This window comes from Mesocricetus auratus, unplaced genomic scaffold, assembly GCF_017639785.1.
Source record: "Mesocricetus auratus isolate SY011 unplaced genomic scaffold, BCM_Maur_2.0 Super-Scaffold_100009, whole genome shotgun sequence".
In the NCBI taxonomy this organism is placed as follows: domain Eukaryota; kingdom Metazoa; phylum Chordata; class Mammalia; order Rodentia; family Cricetidae; genus Mesocricetus; species Mesocricetus auratus.
This window is the reverse complement of record NW_024429193.1, coordinates 11013730-11033849: the sequence shown is the minus strand read 5'-3', so window position 1 is coordinate 11033849 and position 20120 is coordinate 11013730. Positions and strand designations below refer to the sequence as shown.

The 20120-nt window shown below is 40.6% G+C and overlaps 1 long non-coding RNA gene across 1 annotated transcript; it reads right to left on the bottom strand.

Annotated features, from left to right (window-relative positions):
• Positions 1–567: 567 nt before the first annotated feature.
• On the bottom strand, positions 568–14039 carry LOC121142307. The gene is made up of 3 exons (XR_005879294.1): positions 13946–14039; positions 2065–2141; positions 568–677 (listed from the first exon to the last, which is right to left on the bottom strand). It is a non-coding gene; the product is annotated as an uncharacterized LOC121142307 (long non-coding RNA).
• Positions 14040–20120: the final 6081 nt, after the last annotated feature.

The following is a 20120-nucleotide window of genomic DNA, read 5'->3' as shown; positions in this document are numbered from 1 at the left end:
ACTTCCAAGAATGATATTAGGCCAGGCAGTGGCAGCACACTCCTTTAATCCTAGCACTGAGTAGGTAAAGGTAGGTGGATCTCTGAGTTCCAGGCCCACCTAGGCTACAGAGTGAGTTCCAGGCCAGCCAGGTCTACACAGAGAGATCCTGTCTCAAACAAACAAACAAAAACAATAAATAAAGAATGATATTAGAACACACAAGAGAAACAGAGACATGAAGAAACAAAAAGGATCTCACACACACAGACAGAGAGGAGAGAGAGAGAGAGAGAGAGAGAGAGAGAGAGAGAGAGAGAGAGAGAGAGAGAGAGAGAGAGAAGCTGCAGGAATTTCCTATAAACTGTTGCTAATTTAAATATAAGCTTGCCACTGGTCCACTGCAAGTTTCATTCATAGCTCAAACATTTCCAACTCTTGTCGGATTTTCTTGTATCATTAGAAACCCAATTTTTCTTCAAGGATATAGTTCAAAGCTATGGGATTTTAAACACAAATAATACATTGATACTACGTTAGACCACAATGTGTAATCATTACATCTGCACAAAGGACACCATGATAAATAAAATAGGCTTTTTATTTGTTTGACGCAAAATAGTATCACTGTGGGAAACACACTTGGGGAGACACGTATTTCTTCAACACATAAGCTTCCAAAGTTGCTCATGCCACCACTGTAGGAAGAGGTAGACAGAGCTCATGACAAGCCCATCTCCAGTAAAAACCTTGTAACTGTGCATATCATACCTACATCTGATTGTGCATGTTGTTCTGAAAGCCAGAGCAGAAAATAGTCCATATATTCTACGATTAAATAAAAAAGGATGAATAGCTCTAGAAGGGTCTGTCCATAGTGGTAGCAGCAGCCATAACTACATGACAACCAATATCCAAGTCTCCTTTGCAAGGACTACAGGTGACAATGATTGATAGTGGAAATGTCCATGTCTGTTGTGGAAGGTGACCAGCACATATTTTGTTACTAAAAATTGCTATGATTACCAAGCTAGCACCTTCTGCTTTCTATTTCTATTGAATTGCTATGACCTCAGAATTGTGCAATGCAGCAAGAGCAGTAGAATAGTTTATTAAATTGCACCCTGCTAAGTTTATATGCTATACTGAGTTCAACGAGATTTCTCAATGAAATATATTAATGTCTTCACGCTTGGGAGACAAAAGCAATGGGAATGTTATTATGATTTCAGTATGAAGTGTTTTCCATAGACTCGTACATTTGGACTTCTGAAACATTGCAAAACTGTCTGGGGTGGCTGTAGACGCTTTGGGACATAGTATCTACCTGGCAACCACAGGCTACTATGGGCTGGTCTAGAAGGTGATATCTATTTCTGTTTATGAATCAGCATTTTGATTCCGCATCCTCCAAGATAAGAGCAAGCCACGCCTTGAGATTCCTGGCATGCCTTCTTTACCTCTGAAACTAAGCCCAAACAAGCTTGCCCTGCCTTAAGTTACATTTTGATTTGGTAAATTCTCATTGCAAAGAGAAAAGGAGCTAATACAGAACGTACTGAGATTGGGTCAACTTCATCATTGACTTTTGCGAAGTGTCTATCCCTGTGGCTGCATAACCTTCCAATAAGCCCATCTATATTTGAAGAAAAAAAAACCTGAATCACTAATTGTTTGTTTTGGTTTCTAGGAATCTCAGTATGCTCTATTGCCTAGTTTTATAAGCATGTGGGCAAATGTGCTAATTCTTGTTTATTATCTGCACTATTTCCCTTCACTCTGGTTTATTGAAAAGTTTATATATTTTTGTATTTCACCTGTAGGAATAGCGTATGCATGTAAACTCACACAAGTGTTGAGGTCAGTACTGTGTATGACCCTCTAAGATTCTGCTACCTCCCTTCTTCTGTAATGAACAGAATTATGCCTATCTGAAAGCAGCAGCTTTCACTTCCAGTGAAAATGCCCTTAGCGTCTAAAAGGGTAGGAAATGTATTAATGAATTTGCTCCCTTACAAAAAGACGCGAATGTGAAGCTGAAATGGTGAGTTGAGAACTTGTTTATGGCTCAGAGTATCTGTTTACCTTATGCTTCCTCTGGAGAAGTTAGGGCTCAAATGCTACACTGTATCTCCGGTTCGTTTGCAGACTGAAGATTCCACCTAAGAGAGAGAAGTAAAAATAAATGCCCGTAGTAACTCTACCTGTGTGTAATTGCTAAAACAGGTGAATCACAACTGTGTTGCTCACATGCAGGTTTAATAACTTTGTTAGAGAGGTACCTGTACCTCTGCTCAAAAAAAAAATTGTTTCCTGACCTGTGGGTCTTCGCCATGAATTAAACTAATTGGGGCATTTGAAATGGCAAGTAATCAATTTAGTCTGATTAAATACGGTTCACATCTTAAATTTTGCAAAATACCAGGACCCTTGAGTCGAAGTTGAGGTAGAATGGGGATCTCTAGCTATTAAGCCATAGAGGGCTGGGGAAGACTATACTGTGGGGATTCGATTCTTAGCTGAATTGCTTTGAATAATTTTCTCTGCTCAGAAGCAAATGATGATTCATGCTGCTAAACTCCAAAGAAGAAAAATAGTTTAATGATTTAGATTACGGACAACAAAATTTAAAAAAAAACCTGAAATGTAAAGTCCCTTCAGTCGATAACAGGACAGTTTTGTAAACCACTTAAGGCTGTGATAAAATCCTACTTGACTGGCCCACGAGCAGATGTGACACGTTGAATTTATTTCCTCTCTTACCAGGAAGCTTTGCAGGAAACTCTTAACATATGGTGCTTTTCGCTTCCATCTAGAGCTATAAATGTTATTGGAAAAGGACGCTCCCAAGAGCAGCGAGTTTCTGGCATCTCTGCCAAATGGAGCCCAAATGATCCTTCTGTGACTCTGAATTCCCCGAGTTCTTAGGAGTTGGCAACCCAGGGTCTCTGATCTAAACACAACTCACTAATTTAATTATTTTATTATAGATTTGTGGAGGCTCCTTCCGACCAGTGACTTAGCGTCTGCATTGTATCTAGCGGTACCAGGAAACAAGTTAGAATGGTGTAAATATTTTGTTTCTTAACTGCTTTCATTTGAAAACTTGGACACCACCTCACACAGTAACCAGGCACTGCAAACCGAGCACAAAAGAATGTGAAATTGAGAGAAGTCAAATTTGCAGAAAGCTTTTGCAGAGCTTTTTATGTTGTTTCTGTGTTGAATGTAGATATGGCATCTAACAATGTATGATGTGGCATGTTGAATAGTATCACAGAACTGATATATATTGCTGGCAAAAGCTGTTGACCATCTTACGTATAGCTCAGCAGACATCACTGACTGAATAGGGTATATCCTTGCTGAATGCCTCTCCGAAGCATTCCCTCTTCATAAAGCAAAAAGACAAAACTAATGCTTTGAGCATTAGACGTGAGCTGCCCCCCGAGGCAGCAGCTTTCTCTTACATACTCATATAGTGCATTGCTGAGTACAAGTGTCTAGCATGTGTGTATATATCTAGAACCAACCCATCACAATTATATAAACATATCGCAGGCTTTATACTACAGTAATAACATTTTGCAATTTTAATTGTAATTTAACATCTATCGCCGAAAAACAAAGTGTCATTTGAGCATTTGAACCCAAAGTAATTCTTAACACAAAAAAGGGAATAAACAAATCATAATACACCAAAAGCTTTATATTTTAAACATTCCTTTCCAAAAGAAATAAAGTAACATAAACCAACGAGCAATGCAAAACCCTTTAAAGGGAAGTTTTAAAATTCTTCTTTGGGCTAATTTTTAGTATATAAGAATTCATACTACCATACTGTTACTAGTGATGCTCAATTAGAATCAACACCTCTACGTCCTTAAGGTTATTATTGCTATGATGAAACACCATGACCAAAAGCAACATTAAGGCGGGAATGGTCTATTTGACTTGGGATTTCTTTCGTATAACAGTTCATCAAGAACAGAGCAGGAACCTGGATGCTGGAGGTGATGGAAGGGTACTGCTTACTGATTGCTCCCTATGGCTTGCTCAGCCTGCTTTCTTGTAGAACTCAGGACCATCAGCCAAGGGATGGCCACACACATTCACCTGTGGATCAGAGCACTAATTAAGAAAATGCCCCCATAGTCAGACAGTGGTAGTGCACCCCTTTAATCCTAGCACTCAGGAGGCAGAGGCAGGCAGGCTTCTGTGAATTGGAGGCCATCCTGGTTTACAACATGAGTTCCAGGACAGCCAAGGCAGCTAAACAGAGAAACCCTGAAAGAAGAAAGAAAGAAAGAAAGAAAGAAAGAAAGAAAGAAAGAAAGAAAGAAAGAAAGAAAGAAAGAAAGAAAGAAAGAAGGAAGGAAAGAAGGAAAGAAAGAAAGAAGGAAAGAAAGAAAGAAAGAAAGAAAGAAAGAAAGAAAGAAAGAAAGAAAGAAAGATTGAGACTCCCTCCTCTCTGATGACTCTAGCTTGTGTCAAGTCAACACAAAACTATTCAGGATACCTACTTAAATAATGATAATATTTTTTCCTTTCTATGTAATATATCATCAAGCTCAATTTCCCCTTATGTTGCTGTACTTGTTTACATTGACTGTCAACTTTACAGGATCTAGAATTTGCCTTGAGGACAAAGGTCTAGGCAAGTCCATGAGAAGGCTTGCATATTGACTTCATGGAGGTATGAAGACACACCCTGAATGTGGGTGGCACCTTTGCATGGGCCACCTCCTTTTCTAATGCCCTGAACAACATGCAATGGTGAAGGTAAGCAGAAGGTCGACTTGGCTCTCTGCTTCCTCACTGGGGATGTGAGTGCCAGCGGCCTCCAGGTCCTCCTGCCTTGTCTCCCAACCTTGATGGACTGCATTTCTTCCTAAAGCCTAGGTGAAGCCTCGCTCCTTTAAACTGCTTCCTGTTCAGTATAGTATCATAGCAACAAGAAAATCAACTGACACAGCTGTTAAATGCATTTCCTCAGCACAGAACTTACCAGTAAATAGTATAGAATGTTACTCTTTCTAGTTCTAGTCGCACTTTGTAAGAGACTACACTTGCACTTTCAATCATTCTAAACATTAAAGTTGGTTTTAGAGAGACAAGCCCCAATGTCAATGTTGAAGAAAGCAGAGTTAAATGTGTCATATCTAGCTCCTTGAATATGCTACAAAGCAGTCTAAAGCCTATGCTAAAACTGGGGTGTTCATATAGGCTAAGCAGAAGATTTCTTTACTAATGTGAAGTTAACATACAACTATGCTAAAGTTTATTTTATCAAATACTAATTATTCAAGATTGCTTTCTTTTAAAGCCAAAAGGGCATTTCCTTGACAGTTTCTACCAAGATACACAGCATAACCTTCCTCGTTAATCTTATATGCTAGCTGTTGGTATTGGTTCTAAAACTAATTATAGGTTCTCAAAATATCCAGAAGAAAAGTGGCTTCCAATATTTGGTGGTTTGATACTCATCATTCCATGATTAAATAATCAAAAATAATTTGATGGTTGACTGAAATTATTATGTAGCCAAAACCTAAATTTTAACTCATATAATTTTCTATTAAAAAGAGGGAACGGACTATAAAATTGAATGCTGTTGCAATCAACTTTTACAGACTAGATATTTTCTAGACCTTAACAACCATTTTAGAACTAAGAAGAGGTTTAGAGGAAATCTAACACAAAGCCACATTTTTGTAGATGAGGCAAATGAGGTCAAAATAGAGTTTTTCAGACCCCCAAAACTGATAATGTATCAGGAAATAGATTTAAATTCTGCGCGTTTAGGTTGATTTATACAGACAGATGCCTGAAATGGGCCGAACTCTTATGATCTATAGTCTTGTCACAACGGTTGAGTGAGGATAATTTGAATGAAATATCATTGAAATTTTAGATAAAGAAGACAAAGATTAACAGGCTCAGAAAAGCAACATCAATTCCCACTTTGTTGTGATAAGCAAGACTAGACACAAACTTTCATATCAAGGTTGGTCTAGGCAACCTAGTAGGAAGAAAAGGGTCCTGAAAGCAAGGAAGAATCAGAGACAACCCCACTCCCACTCTTAGGAGTCCCACAGAAACACCACGCCTTATAATTCAAAATGGGAACCAGCCCATTCTCGTTTTCATAGGCAAATACAGGCAATCCATGAAAACACAGAAACAAACATAATAATAATGATGATGATGATGATGATGATAATAATAGTAATAATAATAAAGGAAGAAGAGATTGAAACTTCACTAAAAAATGTAATTGATATTCTTTCTTGGATATAAGCAAGTATTAATCAACTCAGTGAAAGTTCCTAAACTTGACAAAACATTGCATTTTCCATAAAATGAACCAGTAAATAAAATCTGATCATTCACATTTGCCTACATGTGAATATTTTTCTTCCTTCTATTTCCTTTAGCCTTCCACTGTATTTCATTCATGGTAGTCCCTCTAACAGGCATGTATAACCTTCTGATATTATAATTGTCTTCTACAAAGTTCACACTGGTAAGACATACAATCAAGTCACCCTGCTTTAAAAAAATCTCATACTATTTCAAGGTAGTTATGATTCTGTGTTGGATCACATGCATAGCTATTCCAGTCTGCAAACAACAGGTACATGTAGGTTAGACATATATGCTTACCCTTGCAATAATGAAGGCTTTAGACAGAAAAATGGGTCAACAGTGTCTTTACAACATAGAATGCTGGGATATGTCTCTCTAGGAACTTATAGTAATTTAACTCCTTCGTTTCTGTTGATGAATAAATTTTAAAAACTTACAAGTAAAGTCCAACAAAGGAAAATTATCTTCATCAGATAGAGCAGGAAAGAATTGATGTGAGCATTCTGTTTCCTAAATATAATTTATATGTGCCTCACTGTGTTTAGGCAATGTTTTTTAAGATTAACACTTCTTGGTGCCTACTTTCTGGTACTCTTTGCTTACCCAGGCCAAGAAGAGATGTAGGAAGTCATTTGTCTGAAGTTGCGTTTTCGATGCAACCGTTATTTATGTTACTTACATGCATACCTATCACACCTATCATTTGGCTGGTAGCCACACAAGGATGACCTTCAAACCTTTTGGCTCAGAGACTTGAATATAGCTTAAGATAGCAAAGTAGGGAAAGTCTGGCCTGTGGAATATCTTAAGACAAGCTAGAACAAACCTCAGAACACAAACCCAATACATCCTTCACCACCAGCCTATTGTGCCTCAGTATCCCAACCTGACTTTATAGTCAATACATAGCCTCAACTGCATAGTCAAAGAAAATAGAGGATCAAATCCAGCAGAATATGAAGGGAATTCTTAAAACCTGTTAACACCTAGATGGGTGGGATATGTAGAGGACTTCCTGGCATGTACTCCTTCTCTAAAACGAGGTGTGCTTACCTATGTGTGGTGTAACATCAGTGAAGTCAGTAACATCATGTATAAATGCATTCTTTCAATTCTTATTTTCTCTACATTCAACAACCAAGAAGCTAAAGCTTGCATACTCAAACACCCATGCTGAAAACTGACGCTGCATCTGTTTATCAAGTACAAACTGATAATTGTATTTGCACAAGTTAAGAGTATCATTAAACACACAGAAATAAGCCAGATGGGTAAATGAGCACATGCCCACCGTCTTGAGCATTAAGGAAACAAGTAGAATGTTTAATGTCAAAACTGCAACGGGGACCCAGGTCAACTGTGTAAGGAAACCCTTGCCTTGCGTTGAGAGAGCTATCCAGGCTTCTCTCTCCTACCATGCCTACCACATTCTCAGGTAGCCTATTCACCGTCATCTTGGTAGGATCTAAAATCACCTAGGAGATAACCTTCTGGGCTTGTCTACCAATGGGTTTCTACAGTGTGTTAATTGACATGGGAAAACTCTCTCTAGAGTGAGTAGGTAGATGGGACATTATATGGGAAAGAACAAGCCACAAAGCCAATGCTCATTGATTCCTGTTCTAACAATGACTACACTGTGGCTAGCTGCCACATGCTCCTGTCGCCATGATGGGCAGCACCTTTGAAGTAAACCTGTCCTCCACTAGTGGATTGTGTCTGGTGTTCCATCACAGTGATGATCAAAGACGTGGTCACAGGCAAATGACTAAATTGTTCCATCTACACTTGAAGTATCTTTACTGTAAGGACTGAGGGAATTCTTTCTTGTTTGGGTTTTTTGTTGTTTGTTCGTTTGTTTGTTTGGGACACAGTTTTAATGTGTAGCCTTAGTTGTCCTAGAACTAGCGTTATAGATCAGGCTGGTCTCAAACTCACAGAGATCCACCACCCTCTGTCTCAGAAGTGCTAGAATTAAAGATGTCTGCCACCACTGACAGGCAGGAAGTCTTATTATATGAAAATTTATTTATATAAAAAGTCTCATAATCCATTTAACTTGTGTATATTCTAAAAGAAAGTGTCACAAAGAGTAATTGTGAAGGTTACCCCATTTGCATTCCACTTAATTGCTTGTGCAAAATCTGGTTTTCAAAACAAACAAACCACAATGGGCTTTGGATAAGGTTGACCCTACCCCCAAATCTTGAATGCTAGTATTATCACTTTGTGACTTTTCTCTTCCAGTCCAGTTTGAATACAAATTGCAACAGACTTTGCACACAAATGCCTATCATTAGAAGTCTCTCATGTCTCCACTTCTAATGAAATCTGTTTCTCAGCCTCATTATTACTCCCCATCCCTTGATAGCACGCTACTGTCGCAGATCATCAGTCCCTCTTCTGGCTTCATTTGCTTGCCTAAGCAGCCTTGACGTCAGGGTCAGTCATTTTATTAGATTGTCACAGTCCCTTGCCCAAGAGCTGCCATTTTAATCCCCAAGAATGGGTAAGTACAGTCATCTTGCCTCCCAGTCCCAGGCTGCCAGACACCGCAGGAGAGTCACACAGACATGCTGCCTGGTTCCACTCAGCTCTGAGCTCTCTGCAGCTTGTCAGAACTTGTTCTTGGGAGTGTTTTACAGCCTTTAGTCTTCTCCTCAGTGCCACGTGTAATATTCCTCCCCCTTGGTTCTAATGGGACACATTCTTACAGGCCCTAAAGAAAGACAAGCCCAGCGTTTGATCTCCTATGTAAAATCCCCACTTTCCTTTCTGGTCCCCGGGGTGTCCTCTCTCTCTCTCTCTCTCTCTCTCTCTCTCTCTCTCTCTCTCTCTCTCTCTCTCTCTCTCTCTCTCTGTCTCTCTCTCTGTCTCTCTCTCTGTCTCTCTCTCTGTCTCTCTCTCTCTGTCTCTCTCTCTCTGTCTCTCTCTCTCTGTCTCTCTCTCTCTGTCTCTCTCTCTGTCTCTCTCTGTCTCTGTCTGTCTCTCTCTCTGTCTCTCTCTCTGTCTCTCCCTCCCTCCCTCCCTCCCTCCCTCCCTCCCCCCCCTCTCTTTGGCTAATCTTTCCCTGGAGTCTTTAGCTCTTTTATCCTGTAACTTTGCTTACATACCCTCCTTACTGGGTCACTTCAGACACTAATTGTGCCTTGCTTTGTCCTTTCTTAAAAAGAGTGGCTGCACCAATTGCTCCTGTATTTTTTTTTTTTTTGGTTTTTCGAGACAGGGTTTCTCTGTATTGTTTTGGAGGCTGTCCTGGAACTTACTCCTGTCTCTCTCTCTGTCTGTCTCTCTCTGTGTCTGTCTCTCTCTCTGTCTCTGTCTGTATCTCTCTCTGTCTCTCTCTCTGTCTCTCTCTCCCTCCCTCCCTCCCCCTCTCTGGCTAAGCTTTCCCTGGAGTCTTTAGCTCTTTTATCCTGTAACTTTGCTTACATACCCTCCTTACTGGGTCACTTCAGACACTAATTGTGCCTTGCTTTGTCCTTTCTTAAAAAGAGTGGCTGCACCAATTGCTCCTGTATTTTTTTTTTTTTTTTGGTTTTTCGAGACAGGGTTTCTCTGTATTGTTTTGGAGGCTGTCCTGGAACTTACTCTGTAGACCAGGCTGGTCTTGAACTCACAGAGATCTGGCTGCCTCTGCTTCCCGAGTGCTGGGGTTAAAGGCGTGCGCCACCAATGCCCTTGCTCCTGTATTCTTACCACCTACTCTCTCAGTGTCTCCTGCTGTCTCCTCCAAACATGAATGATGATGTGTCTATCTTGCTGCTTTCTCCTCTGTGTGAGGCGACTGAAACTTCTAGCACTGTAGTGTGTTAATCCCCTCTGAGTCCCCTTCAGAAGCAGTCTCGTCTGCCTGCTTCCTTTCCGTGGCAGCCATTCTTACACAAGTCCAAGACTCCGAATCCACAGTGCACCTGCTCTCCACATCTCCTGTGCTCCCTAACCGGTAGTTGACCCTTCCTGACACTTCCATTTGTGTTCTGTCCCAAATTACTTTCTGAAATGACTAAAACAGATTAATACAATTTTCCCCTAACTGCTTCTCTTTCAATATTTTTCTTTCCACCTAACAATGTATACGTACTTTGGGATTTTCAAGTTGTTCAGTGTTTCCTAATTTACCTTTTATTTTTAGATTTTCTCACCTTTATCCTATCAATCAACAAACCTGTGCTCCTCTCTTTATAAACCCTGAGATTACCAGTCACTTGCCTGAACTTGCAGAAGGAAGAAAAGGGGTGGCGGGGAGCAAATCCCAACAGGCTGTTTCCCTCCTAAGAAATATCACCAGTAGCCATGATTAAAAAAAGGGCAGAGCAGGCGCAGAGGGCCTCAGACTCAGAGAGTTCTTCCACTGCACGTGCACAGAGCACATGCTATTCTGTTTGTGGGATATACGTTGTGTATGTACACATGTGACACCGCTTTACCGACATAATCTAATTCAACATTTTATAAAACACAGCAATAAGTACAGACTTAAGGTCATCACACAGACATGAGGCAGAAATATACACAACCGAGCAATGTGTTTGCTAGAAGGACAAACAAGTTAGATAAATACTATGCAGGAAGTTTGAGCAACTGCTGGCAGAATGGCTCAGTGGGCAGAGACTCTTGTTGCCAAGTCTGATAACAGTCTGATCCCTGAGACCCAAATATTGGAAAGATGGAAATAACCCCCACAAGTTGTCTTCAGACCTACACACACACACACACACACACACACACACACACACACACACGTATACAGGTATACACATATTCATATATAAATAAACATGCTGCCTACATGCACACAAAACTAATGATGTAATATAAAATCCCAGACAGAATTTGTGAATTTCTCCCTTGAATTCCCTTGCTCCCAAAGTGCTTCAAAATGTGTGTCATCCATAAATCTCTGGGGCTTCCAGGACACTAAAATCACTCATAGTCTAGGAAATTTTCACATTTTCCCTCACTTACCAGTGAGGTTTAGATGAGACAGTTTGAGGGGCATTTGGAGTTGTGTATTTATTTGTATGTGAGTTTAAAATATTGTAGGTTTCCCAACACCCTTAAATGACCCTAAGAAAGCAACCAATAAGATGGCAGGAGTCAAGTGGTAGAACCTATAAAGTTCTTTGTTCACATGAGGCACAACAGCATCCATTGCCAGTTTAAACACACACACAATGACAGACGTATACAGACACACACACACAGAAAGAGACACACACAGAGAGACACACAGACACATACACACATGGACTCACACAGAGCCACAGGGGCACACACACACACACCTACAGGGATAGAGAGGCACACAGGCACACAGACACACACACACACACACAGACACACACACACACACACAAGGTCCAAGTTCTGTGCTTCCATGCTTGAGGGTAGGTTTGAGAACCAACTCAAGCAGACTTCGGTGTTAACTACCACTTACCTATTTACTGGCTGTGTGACCTGGGCATGACTCCAGATCTCTATGAATTCCAGTTTTGCCACTTACAGAATGGCCATAGCAAATAACCTAGCAGAAATGTGGTATGGATAAGAAGGAGTGCATTTGAATAGCATGTCCTTGGAGACATTTAGTGAATGTTTGTTCCTACCCTAAAAGTGTACTAGAGGAGGCTGAACTGCAGCTTCAAAGTCTCCCTCAATGTGAACCTCACAAATGTTCTGCATCGCAACCAAAAGGGCTTCTTATCCATAGCAGAGGCCTAAATGATCCCAGGGAAATAGACAAAGTGACTCATTTGTGAAATTTAATTTTCCATTGTTAATGACTTTGTAGAATTTAGTAGGTATGTATGAAGCTGGAACATGACTATTAGCTATCTCAAAAAATAGAACTAACCTCCATTTAGCATCTTTCAATCTATGATGGCTTTTGCTTCAATTTCAGATACTGTTATCCAGCAGAGAATTCTCAAATAACATATTTATTTATTTGTTTTTACTATATTATAGCTTTCATTACTGCATAAAATTACATTTTATTAATGAGACAATCAGATACTTCCATGTACTAAACACTGATCTTATACAACTCTCTGTTTGCTTGTTTGTTTACCTTCACAACCTTCATCCTTCATATCATTGGCTGCCCCTGGTAAACATTATTCTACTTGGAAGTTGATTGATTTGCTTTCCACATGAGAGAGATCATGGGGTATTCTTATTTCTGTGTCTAGCTTATTTCATTTAACATAATAGCCTAATTACCTTTATTTGGCTGTAAATGACAGAGTTTTGTTTTTCTCATGGCTCAATAATATTCAATTATGTATATATAGACACTTTTTTCTATTCATTTATCTATTTATGAGCATCTAGGTTGATTCAATTATTCGCTATTGTAAATATTTCTTCAATAAAAAAAGTGTGTAGGTATTTCTTTTGTGGGCCGACTTCAGTTCATTTGGATACATACTCGGGAATAGAATATGTAGAGGATATATATCTAAATTTGTGTTTTATTTTGAGAACTTCTATGTGATGGCTATTCTTGGTTGTCAACATGACTGTAGCTGGAATTAACTAAAACTCAAGCAGCTGGGTACACCTCTGTGGGATTATTTTCTTAATTAAATTATTTGAAGTGGGAAGACCACTTTAATCCAACACTTTGCAGTGAAAATATACACCTTCAAACTGGGCCACACTGTGGCAGCCTATATAAAGGACATGGAAGAAGGAAACTTTCTTTCCCTTTGCCTGATTGCTTTTTCTGGCCAGTCTATTCCCTCACTGGCATTAGAAACTAATTCTTAGGGATTCTGGAATACACTAAAGACCAGTTGAGTCATCCAGTCACATGGACTGAGCAACTACTATATCCTTGGACTTTCTGTTGATAGCCATTGGACTAGCTAGCACAGTGTGTAAAAATTCTAATAAATATATATATAACATATACATATACATATATATATATGATTGATTCATTCTGTAAGTTCTATTCCTCTAGCGAACTTTGACTATGCATCCCATATTGTCTTCCCTAGTATGTTATAGTACTACTAGTAGTCCTTCCAGTGTAAGGGGCTATTTTCCCCCGTCTTTCTGCTCTTCTGATAAAATACCATGCGCTAACGCAGCTTAGGAGAGAGAGACTTGGTTTACATTAGGTTGGAGTCCCAAGAGTGATAGTCCAATACGGTGAGGAAGGCAAGGTTTCAATAGGAGGAAGCAGGCTCATCATGTTTTTCCCACACACGGGAAACAGACAGAGCAGGAAGTACAGTATTCTACAAACATTCGAAGTCCATCCCCAGAATAGACCTACTTCTAGCAAGGCACCTCCTTACAGTTATATAACCTCTCAAAAAAATAACCATCAACTGGGGACCAACTGTTCAAACACTGGAGCCTCAGTCGGCCAGTTTTCTGTCAAGCCACTATATTTGGGTTTTAGCTGTTGTTATTTTCATTAGGTATTTTGAGTTCTTTGAATATTCTAGATATTAACTCTGTTGGAAGAAACTAACAAATGCTTCTTTCCTAATCCACAGGTTACACTTCACTCTCTTAGTTGTTTCCTTTGCAAGGTAAGAGCTTTTCAGTTGGGTTTAGTCCTTGTTGTCATTGTACCTACCTGAATTCATGTAGAGCTGGACATGTCCCTGGCAGGATCTGGCAGGTTCTTGGACATTCCAGCTCTTGAATAAAGCACTCTTGATTTCCCCCTATGCTTCACCCATTCTGTAGAATAAAGAGAATCTAGTGAGTTCAACTCAATGCTCTGATGGCTCATTTTGCCTTTCAAGGTCATTCAGTGCAGTAAAATATCCATTGGATCTAAGACTGACACGTGAATAGGCAGGTTCTAACAAGGGAATATGTGGGGTTCTCTGATCCTCCAGAGCAATACAAACTCAGTAAGTCTCTTCTGAAGATGGATCTAGGTTACAACACCCTGGGGCTTGCTGAGAGCATGACTACTATGCAGATTTCAGACTGCCATCTAAGTGACTGGCATATGTTTCAAAGGCTCATGTTTTAAAGGCTTGGTCTCTAATGCAATGGTGTTCAGTAGGTAGTGATTAGATCATGGGGGCTAAAACACAATTAACTCTTTGGGGTATTCAAATCCTAATAAGAGGAGATTAAAGATTTTGAAGTTTGGGTCTAGTTGTGTAGGTACAGGAAGCAGGTTCCTGAGGTCATGCCCTTAAAGGGTATATTTTGCTCTTCTCTCTCTCTCTCTTTGTCTCTCTCTCTGAACCTCTCTCTGTCTCTGTGTGTGTGTATGTGTGTGTATGTATCTGTCTGTCTGTCTACCTCTTCTCTCCCTCCCTCCCTCCATCATTTCCTTTCTTCCCTTTCCCTTTCCTTCCCTCTCTCCCTCTCTGTTCAACCCCAGCTAATATGAGATGGGTAGACTCGTTCTTCTACCCATACCTTGTCCCAAACCAGGCTTACAGCAGCAGGACCAAGTTATGATAGATGGAAGCCTCCAAAACTCTGAGCCAAGATGAGACTCTCTTCTTTTTAAGTCTTTTCATGAGAGAAAACTTTGTAATACATTTTGTAGTTTCAGTTATCCTTCCTATTACATCAGACAACACATATATTAAGTAGAAAAACGGAGGTTTAGGTATCAGAGCTAGCTTAGTTAATTCCTTTGTGAGTAAATGAGAGGGTACAGAGTGACTACTGGAGTAGATCACACAAGTCATCATCCTTCAGAGCTATGACACTTGGTCCCCCATGTGTCAGGAATGCTTTTTGACACACACAGGGCAGTCCTCTTTCCTCTAAAAGCATAGATTCTCTACTCTGGAAGCAGCCTGTATTTAGTTACTGATGCATTCAGGACTCAATGACTTGACCATCCATCCTTAAAGTCCACTCTGGCTCCGGAGATTCCCATACTATTGGCTTATTATCATTCTTCCTTCTGCCTAACCCTGCCATCTTCGCTGTTCCTTGTAAATAAAATATCTGCATGTAACACTCCATTTCAGAGCCTGTTTCCAGGGAAACCTATTCTACCACATTCATTATCATCAAATAATGGAAAATAATTGGCAGGATGTTTTTTACCAAATAACCTGAAAATTAGAAGCTTTCTACCAAACCTCAGAGTCCAAATTTTATCCACAAATGTTTTTAATTACTTCTTATTCAGTCGATTGGGTTTATCTTATTTCCGTCCATTTCTATATTTGCAAAAGGAAAAAGAATGTAGAAACCTTGGCATCAAGGAAGCAGGGACACTGTGTGGCCCATATATATATATATTATATTATATATTATATATATATATATGGGCCACACAGATATATATATATATATATATATATATATATCAAGTTATGTAACCCAGGTCTAGGGAAACTGACCTTCTTGACTTGCAAAAGTTGCTTGGCTATGTTAGTTATGCTTGTGGTTGGAATGTGTGCCATCCTGACACTGCTGGAGTTGCTTGGATCTGTCACGAATGCTCCTTTTTGGAACATGGGTTGTAATAAAGACTGCTACATGGCTTAGTTCATCTTCTGCTGCTGACAGCACAACAGCACAGCTGTGTACATTTTTTTAAAAGAGCTATATTTGAGCACAGGGCTCTGGTCCAAGGTCAAGGGGTCTCCTGTCGCAATGCAGTTCTTGCTGTGAAGCCCGAAGGAAGCGCAAGCTTTCACAAAGTGAGACACAAACGAAGCCTGTGCTTTCCCTCTGGTTGGCTACTTTCCTACAAACCCATCAGCTTTAGACCATGTGGTCTCCAGGCTGACAACCTTACTTAGTCCTACTCAGTTCTCCTACCTCTAAATACCAAAGTTGGATTTACTGTCCATATTCTTCATGGGACACACTGAAGATTAACCTATAATATGAGTTTTAGGGAGAAAAATACTTTAAGTGGAAACCATTTGATTTTATGTTTGGCTCCTGAACGTTTTCTTCATACAGCATACAACACATCATTACTTCAAAATTCCGAAGTCTCGTCTATGATACTCCTAGCTGCGAACTTACAAAATCAAGACATGTTGTTAACTTCCGATACATACTGATGCAAAAGCCACATTGTGTACTTCCCACTCTGAAAGGAAGGACTAGGGAAATAGATAATAGTAACAGGCCCAATGCACATCCAAATAAAGCCCAGCCTGTCAGATATTAACTCCCTTGCTCATTCTCTTCTTCTCAGCAATGTTCTGGGTGTTGATCCTGGGTGTCTGAAGTGGGCCTGCTGCCCAGGACATCCATGGAACTGTGGTACGAGGACAGGAAGAAATCCATCAAGATTTGCAAAGAAAGAAACCAATGATAGAGAGGACAATGAGCCCCTCCCCCCAACATAGGTTTTATATACAAGGGGAAGAGCTCACATAGAAGGCAAGCGCTTTGTAGATAACACACAAAGGCTGCCAACTGCTGTGTCCCTGGACTGCTGAACTTATGACATTTTGTAACTCTCAGACCCTCTTTCTTCCTTGTACATGTTCTCTTTCTAAATTAGCCACTATCCTCATGCCCTGGTTCAATCGCTTGTTTTGAGTCACGGGAATCTGGAACTTCGACATGTACCCTGATCCACGATCCATGCCTACAACAGCTTCAGCCATGATTCAAGTGGACACAGGCACAGGACTTAGCCTTCCCGTCCCTGTGGCTATCCTTATCTTTGACTATATGATGCTTCCTGCAGCTTCTTCCTATGGATTGTACACGTGGTGGGGCATTGCCTTCTTGGGGCTGCTTTGTAGCCTTAGTCCTATAGCTCCTTAACTATAGCACCCTGTGGATCTCTCTGGGGGAGCTTGGAGCCTGTGACAAGCCTGGTAGTTAAGCATGCTTGCTACTCTTGCTGAGGATCTGATCTTAATTTCCAGCCTTCAACCATGTGTAACTCCTGCTCCAAGAGAAGTCTGTTCCATAGGAACCTTCATTTGTGTGCTTAGACACACAAGTAATTTGAAATACAATAAAATTTAAAATGAGTAAAAATAAAATTGTTATGGGAGCCACCAGGACTTCATATTCTTTTTTTCTGAGACAAGATCTCACTGGGTAGCCATGGCTGACCTGGAAATCAGAGTGATTCACTTGCCTCTGCCTACCAATCACTGGAATTAAAGGTTTGTGTCTCCATGCCTGGGTCTTTTGTCTTATTTCTATGAGCGTATATTAACTATAAATGATGCATTTCAATATGACATTTGCACGTATGTGTATTATATACTTAGATCACATTCATCCACCCCCTCTATTGCTTTCTCTTACGCCCCTTCCATCTCTGCTGACCTCCTTTCTCCTCCTCACGACCTCCCTTTTTACCTCAAGGTCTTTCTCCTCTCAGCCAGTGTCAGTGAAGTTTGCACTCCGCACACACAGAACCAAGACCACGCGTCTGCCCCTAGTACCAGGCGCATACCATCCGCTCAGATCATGACTGCAGCACTGGCAGATTTCACCATGAGTGGGAACCATGGAGGGACTGGGAGGTGAACAGAATTGGGGTGCATGATGTGAAACCCCCAAATAGTCACTAAAAATTAATATAAAAATAAAAAGTATCTTAACATTGTAACTTATACATTGTAATATATTAAGTTTAAAGGAGTTGGAATAATTACAATAGTTTTATAATCTAATGAGTATTAGGATCGCACCATAGCAATACACTTATGCATAGTTTGTAAATGGAAAATAACAGAGGTTACTATGGAAGAATTCCTGTATCAGGTAACAATATATACCAAAGTGTATATTAAGTTACTATTAAGAAAAAACTTGCCTGACAGTGATAGCACATACCTTTAATCCCAGCACTCAGGAGGCAAAAGCAGGCAGATCTCTGTGAGTTCAAAACCAGCCTGGTTTGCGTGAGCTAGTTCCAGGACAGCCTCCGAAGCCACAGAGAAACCCTGTCTCGGGGGAAAAAAAAGAGTCAAGCTGAGGTGTAGCCTGTCTTTGCTATGAAGAAGGTGCCCAGGATATTTGGGAAGTAACTCTTTTTTTTCTGTCAAGGCTAAAACTTCCTATTTGTGATGTGACTACTGACGAATTTTAAAAACAACTAATAAGGTTTGAAGATGAAACCTGCTACTCTACTGAAACGCAGTTAAGGACATGCTCTGTGCAAATAGACTACAATGGCATGCCCTGTTCCCTAAAGCTACAGTTCTATTAAAAATGGCAATACGTCACAGAGCTGTAGCCTCCCATGCCCCCTGATAAGGGTGGGTGTCGGGAAGTGACCAATCCATTAGGTAACGTTTGCATGCAGCGCCCAGATTCTGAGCACGGCCTGAGTAACCCGGGCATCACACCTTTGTGCTGGGGCTCTCAGAGCTACTGGGGAGATGCGGCAAAAACAAAACACCCACGCAATGAGCAGAAACATTTACTAAAACGGCACTTTTTATTATAGATGTAATAAAAGTGAAAATGTGGCAGGAAAAAAAAAGAAAATGAGGACAGCATTATAGGGCTTCCCTGCCCCAGGTACCCTGGATAAAACACCTGTGATCACCACCTAAAACTGTTCTAGAAACTAGGCCTCGGGAGGTTGGAAGATCTCAGAGTGGGTCATAAGGGCTTTTTTTCTGGTTGCTTTGACGCCTACCATCTTGTTGCTAAACCTTCTCATTTGCAGCGTGGTTCTCCCTCGGCACATTTTCTTCCACTACAGATTTTCCAAATGTTTCTACTACATTTTCTTTTGCTCTTGAAATCAATCAGAAGCACCAAGCCAGCTACATCTATATCTTGTTTAGAAATGTCATCTGTCAGATAAACTAGTTCATCACTTTCTAGTTCAATCTTCCATAAAATCTGAGGTCATGGGCACAGTGCATTCGGGTTCCTTGCAATTGTGTAAAAGGACAGACTTTTCTCCCATACACAATCAGATCATTTCCATCAGAGACTAGTTTCCTGGACTGCTTGTCACCAGATTCTCCTGTTACTCACAAAAGACACAATTCTAAACCTCTTTAGGTGTCCCCTCTCCAGACACTGTCACAAGATGTGCAGGAATAGCGGCGATGATGACTCCATCCCTTGGTACCAATTTCTTCTATTTGTTAATATTCTATTCCTAAAACAGAATGCCTGAGACTTGGTACATCTAAAAAGAGTTTATATAGCCCTCAAATCTGTGTATTCAAACGCATGGCAATGTCTTCTGGTGGCAGTGATACCACAATGACCGGAGAACTCCCAAGGGAAGAAATCGCATTGCCAGACAGGATGGTGACAAGGCTGAAGAGTGGCCAGCCTTGCCCTTCTAATGCGAGTCTCTCCTAGAACTAACTCACAGGTGTCCTGAGAACTGCTATTCATCCCCAAGGATATCCCCTCATTGTTGAGTGAAGCCTTTTCCTTGCCAGCCACTTTGGTTTTTCCCCACCAGTCGCCTGGGCTCTGCCGCATTGTAATCCCCAAATAACACACAAGAAGCTGTTGGCCTTGCTTGTTTCTTACTGGCTATCTCTGATTTAAGTATTTACCCCAAAACTGCCAATCTAAGTATTTCTCTTACCGGAGAAAAAGGGTCCGGGCTTCTTACCCCTATTGCAGCTACATCGTGACTCCCTGTGTTTCTCCTACCCAGAGTCCTCCTTGACTCCTAGTCCCACCCATCTTGTTTCCCTATTGGCCAACAGTGCTTTATTGACATATACATAGGCCTTCCCCATCACCTCATTGTTGGGGAAGTCTTATGTCAATAAAGCACTGTTGGGCCAATAGGAATCTAGATAGGTGGGACTAGGAGTCCAGGAGCACTCTGGGAAGGAGAAACACATGAGAGTCAA